Raw genomic sequence first — 6376 nt, 5'->3', positions numbered from 1 at the left:
TTCCTACCCCTAGAGGAACAAGGCTAACAAACCACAGCAATTCACAGAAGTTCTCCACCAGAAACTGCTCAAAAACAAGTCAAATCAGGATCATGTCAATGGCTCCACTGACCATCTGCGCTGAATGTCAATGGCTCCACTGGCTACCTGCGCTGAATGTCAAAGCCAACACTGGCTACCTGCGCTGAGCGAGAGTGGACATGTGGCAGGCTCATTCCTCAAGGTGTCAAAACCCAGGAAGCTTCCAAAATGACACTTGCCTCAGGGAATTCGACTGGTGATGAGTAAGAGGTTCCAAATCTCCAAGTGGAAGCAAGAACCTCCAAGTGGAATCAAGAACTGACAGAGGGAGAGGACACTAGTCAGATCTCAAGCTGACTCATCCTCTCTCCAAAACATCTATATATGGATCTCTCCTCCATGAGATCTAGAGGCTGGAATTTTGTTATTGCAAAGAATTGTTGTTGGTTTGAGACTGGAATCATTGGGTGCTTAGTGCTTTGAAGGGAGGTGAAGATAGGAATTCCATTCTGCTAGGAAGGAGATGCTGGATTGGAGCCTTCTGGGTTGTATCTCTTCCTGAACCTTGTTATTCATCAATAAAGCTATCTTGGTTTTCTCCTATATACTGATGTATCTTTGATGTATGATTGCATTAGTGTATTTGATTTATTTCTAATCCTGAATCAGTTATGAATGTGAATATCTGTCTTTGTGTTGTGTTCTTCTCTTGTCGCAAGTAGCTGTTCTCTTGTCACAAGTAGTTGTTCTCTTGTGATCTTGCAGGAACCGGTTGAAGCTGGGCGAGCGAGAAGGCAAGTAGCTGTGAACACCCAAAGAGGAGAGGGACCGGATCGAGGGACAAACGGAAGACACCGGTTAGTCCATCTATCTCTCTTCATTCTAAATTCATAAAGGAAGAATACTAGAATAGCTGTCTCTGTTTGTTGCTAAGGCACTGTCACACCTTAGGTGGATAGGATCGTCCTGCATAGGCATTTTTCCCCACAACAAGGACCAATTTCCCTTCCTCATCAAGTGGTGGAAGCTCTATTGTGGCCTTGACTTGTTGTCCAAGCACCTTTTTAAGACAATATACATGAAAAACATTGTGAATCTTGTTTTCTTCTAGTAGTTATAATTCATAAGAAAAAACTCCCTTATTCTTCCTGATCACCTTGTAAGGTCCAAAGAATTGTGGATTTAATTTCCGAGAGCCACTCTTCTTCAAGGATGATTTCCTATATGGATGAAGTCTCAAGAAAAAAAGATTCCCCTCTTGGAAGTTGTGATCCACCCTATGGAAATCTATATACACCTTCTGTTGATTATGGACTACCTATAGGGTTTCCTTGAGGATTCTATGAATATCATGACACTCCTCAAACCAATCCATAGCCATCGGTTCCATGTTGTCTCCTAGTGTCATATCAATGAATGTGGGAGCATCATACCCATACAATGCTATGAAGGGTGTTGTCATGATAGACACATGATAGGTGGTTTTATAACATTATTCACCCAAGTCCAACCACCTAATCCATTTTTTTTTCCCAACCACAAAGTTCCTAAAATATCCTTCCACCCACTTGTTGACGATCTTTGTCTAGCCATCTTTCTATGGATGATAACTGGTACTCGGGGTCAGCTTCGTGCCATCTAATATAAATAGTTCATACTAAACTCACACTTGGACTCCTTGGAAAAGAGAGACTACTCCTCTAATATGCTTAGCACCTCCTTTAAGAGTCGAAAGTGCTCCTCCAAGTTTCTATTGTAAATGAGGAGATCATGAAAGATAACATGTGGAAATTTTTGTAGCTACCTCCTAAATATATGGTCCATACATGAATGGAAAGCCGTTAGTGCATTTTTTAGTTTGAATCACATGACAAGAAAGTCATAGTTCCCATAATGGCATGGCCTGGAGGTTGTTTTCTATACGTCCTACTCTTGAACCTTGATTTGATGATAGACCAACCTCAAATCAAATTTAGATAAGTACAGTTCCACATGCCACTCATCAAAGAGCTCATTGATCTGTGGTATTGGGTATATATTTTTTATTGGCTTCTTGTTGAGGGCTTTGTAATCTATGCACATCCTCATTGTCCCATATTGTGTCTTAACCAATATTACGAAGGATTCAAATGGGCTAGTGTTGGGCCTTATGTGCCTCGTATCCAACAATTATTTAATGGCCTTCTTGATCTCCTCCTTAAATATTTTGGAGTGATTATATGGTTGGTGATGATTGACTTGTCCCCCTCCTATAATTATTTTGTATGCTTGAAACTCTTGTTTGGTGCCCTACCTGGCAAAATATTCCCGAAGACCCTTACGTGTTTATTCAACAAAGCCCATATATTTTTTGAGTAATGTGTATCTTTAGTTGATGCCTTTTTCTGCATTACCATGCACTATGTAGCCCATGTTATGTCTCCGTGTTGGAAAATGGATTCCATTTTCTTAGCGGTGACCACTCTTGGAGCATCAATGGTCATTCCTCTTACAAGCACCATTTCCTTGTGTTGTGACCAACTTCAGTTCCATGGTAAAATAGTCCTCCAAATGCCTTCCTATGGAAATGAACTATTGTAGCCCCAACACCACATTGTTTTTAGCAATCTCTGCTACATAGAATTCATCCATTAGGGTGTAATTTCCCATCTTCAATGCCATTTGAGGAACCTTCCTCAAATAAGCCATCCTTCGTCCCCCTATTACATCTATGTCAAAAACCTCAAATTATTATGTAACCAAATGCCTCCTAGCTACAAAGGTTGTATCTAGGAAATTATGAATGGGTCATCCATTAATGAGGATCATGGCCCGTTTCGCGTTTATTGCTCCCCTTACTCTAAAGGTGTTGTATATGGCAGCGCATGAGAGCTTAGTTATGGTGGCCCCTTTGGTCTCTTTCCTCAGTTTCTCTTCATTGTTGTTATGCCCCTCCTCTTGTGTTGCTATTTATTCTTCCTGCTCTTCATTATCTAACGTTACTTCTATGTAATGGACCTTTCCCTTGCCCATGCATCTTTGTCTTGGGACCCAAGGATTTTTGTGGCTATAGAAAAGATTATTTCTTCTTATCTCATCCTTAGTTTCTTCCATCTAGTTCTTCCCCTACTAAGGCTTCTTCTCCTTATTCTTCTGTGGGGGAATGAATTTGGTTGGTGCCTTCTTTGGCATTGCATCTTCCATATCCCTGGTTATAGAAATAACGTTTTGAAGTGTACTAGGCTTAAAAGCCTTAACCCAACCACGTAGTGGATCACTTAGCCCCTCCAAGAATAGAATCACCAATCAATTATGGGATATATCCGTCATAATCATTTCTAATCTCTAGAACTCCATGAAGTAGTTGTTTGGGCTCCCCATTTGCATAAGCTATGCTAGATCCTTAAAATGTAGCTCCATATTTTTCTTGTCAAATCTTTGGATGAGGCTATCAACACAATCCAAATAGGAGGGGATGTTGATGTTCCCTAATGTGGACAAACAATGATACCACCATTCATATGCCTCTCCTTCAAAGTGCAACATGGCATATTGTATTTCCTTTTATTCCCTCATGGGGTAAAGCTAGAAATATGTATCCAATTTATGCACCCATGCTCTAGTTGCGCTACTAGAAGTTCCACTGAAGGTTGGGATGTTTATCTTTTTGCCCTTTTTCAAGACCTCACTGTTCAACCACCATTTGTTATGATCCCATGATTTATTCCTATTCTTGATGGCACAGTAATATTAGAGTGACATTTTTGTATGAAATTGTGCCCCTAGTGCCTCATACTCCCTTATATAGTCCAATGAATTTCCATCCCATTGTCATTGATTGTTTGATGGTTCCTCTAAAAATTTAGGAAATAGTGGCCTTGATGTAGCTTTGTTTGTTGGTGAAGGGAATAGATTGGATGAATTGTTAGCCTCAACATGATTATTATTTTATCCTCCAAGTAAGCTATAGTTTCTATTTGAGCCTTCAGCGTCATTGTTGGGCTAATTTCCATGAAGGTTTCCCATGGATTGAGTGAGGATTTTCATGGTTTGGACCATCTCATATTTCCCTTTAGATATATCATATTTTCCTTTAGATAGTCATTCAGGGCATGTCTGAGACTTTCCCAGGGTTAATCCACACAATCTCCTAGTCTTCGTTCTTCTTCCTCTGATTTTGGGTAGGGGTTAAAACTTTCTTTCTTCTTCCTCTTATAGGTTACAAATTCTCGATCCTCTAGAGTCATAGAATGTGGTAACCCTTTTAGGTTGGCAGAATGCTTAACTCTAATACCACGGTAATATACCTTTTCAATTTATATGGCTAACTTACTCAGAAATTATTTCGAAGAAATACACCATAAATATTTTTCTAGGGACGAAAAAAATTACAATAAAATTTACTAGCACTTCAATTAAATTGAAAACCCTAGAAATGATAGAGAATAATGCAAACCTTAGCTTTTCTTATTAATGGATTTGTGGGGGAAATATTACATAAATTATTTAGACAAAACTTGGTGGATAGACACATGAAAATGCTACCCCTTGAACTCCTTTATAATTCGACCCTTCAACAAAACATTTCATCCCTCTTGCGACATCCAATTTGACCCTCCTTATTAATGTAATTTGGCCCTCCTTTGAAGACAAATTTTTGACCTCCGGAATTTGGGCAACTCGATTCTTTGTTTAAGGTTAACTCAACCCCTTGAAGAAGAGCAATTCAATGCCCAAGAAGATTGTTGATTCGACCCTCCAAATAACGTGTTCTCATTTTCTTGAAGATGCCAATTGGCCTACAACAATTTATCTTAGCCACCTGTATAATCAACAACCCATCCTCCAATGAAGAAACAATTTTCTCAAGTAATTCAGCCTCCCTATGACTGGAATATTGACCCTAAATAACCTTGGCAATTCAACAATAATTTGAGCCCTGGAGAATATGATGCTTTTCCCCCGTAATTTAATTTATTCGACCTCTTGGAGCACAACAAATTCATCCTCGACAAGATATGCATTTCATCCTCACTAAATTGAGCATTTTGGCCTCCCCCAATTGGAAATCGATAACTTCCAACAATAATTTTGGCCCTCTCCTTGAATAGACAAATCATCCTCCTGATGTATCAACTCAATATCCTTGCAAAGATACCTGCAAGGATTACAAATGATTAGAGAGGGTGGCTTTACAACCATCGAAACAAACCACCACTAGCTATGGTGTATGTTGTAACATCAAAACTATGAAGTATTGAGGGTTTCTCCTTCACTTAGTAAGTTGCTCGAGCTCCTTGTTAATTCACAAATAATTCTTCACATATCTCCCCTTGAGTCGCCTCTTTTTTCATAATACTTTCCTCCTTCGAAAACCATGGGTGGTAAGTAAAAACTATGGGCCACGTTATTTTTCTAAAGTGATTTTTTAGCACCTTTATTTAATTATTTATTAATTTATTATGTTGACCCCATTTTCCTATAAATAACCTAACCCATGAGATCTAGATAGAATATGACTCCCAACCTTTCATGCTTCTATGAATTAGAAAAAGAAATTACAAAATATCTTATCTAAATTCAAAGTACCATTAAAATAGTTCATAATTATCCTAAACTAATTAAATTTAAAATATATTTTGGAAAAAAATTATTAATATAAAAAAGCAATATGCTTATTAAAAATATCTAGATTCAATATTAAATTTAAATTCAATATATTACATGAATATGAATATGAATATGAATATACTTATTGTTATATTTGTGTACTTTGGATATAAATATCTACACTGGTAGATTTTCTAAATGCAATAAGGCACACAATAAAACACATATATAATTCGAGCAATGTTGTTTCTATAAGTTCAAAGCAAATTAGTTAAAAAAGAAAAACACAATAACAAGTGAAAACAGTGAAATCAAAGCATTGCATGAACATCATTGTGTTTGGAACTTGAATGCACCAACAGTGAATTATCTAGGTTTAATAAATAGACAATAAGCTATCTACGTTCAATGCATCACATAAAGATAAACATATATGATGTGATGTGATGTGATGTGAATATTTTTGGGGTTATAACTGGAGTTGTTTTTAATGTGATTTTTTTTGGAGATTTTAGGTGACAAAACTCAACGGAAAAAATTAAGGTTAAATTTTGATTTGTATTATTTAAAACGGGTTTTTAACTATATATTTGGATTCAGCACCCTGAAAACCCCATAGGACGGTTTGATTGTACAGAAATTAGCTATCAAATTTGCCATTTCAATAAATTGCTGCCGAATTTTGACCCAAAAAACCTATCAAAAAAATTCCAAAAAATCTAACAATTTGGATACAGCCCACTAAACCATCTAAGTTCAATGCATC

The sequence above is a fragment of the Pinus tabuliformis genome, chromosome 2_2 (genome assembly GCF_031772625.1).
Source record: "Pinus tabuliformis cultivar Carrire ecotype Pingquan chromosome 2_2, CPIR1, whole genome shotgun sequence".
NCBI classification, from domain to species: Eukaryota; Viridiplantae; Streptophyta; class Pinopsida; order Pinales; family Pinaceae; genus Pinus; species Pinus tabuliformis.
This window is presented reverse-complemented; position numbering follows the sequence as displayed.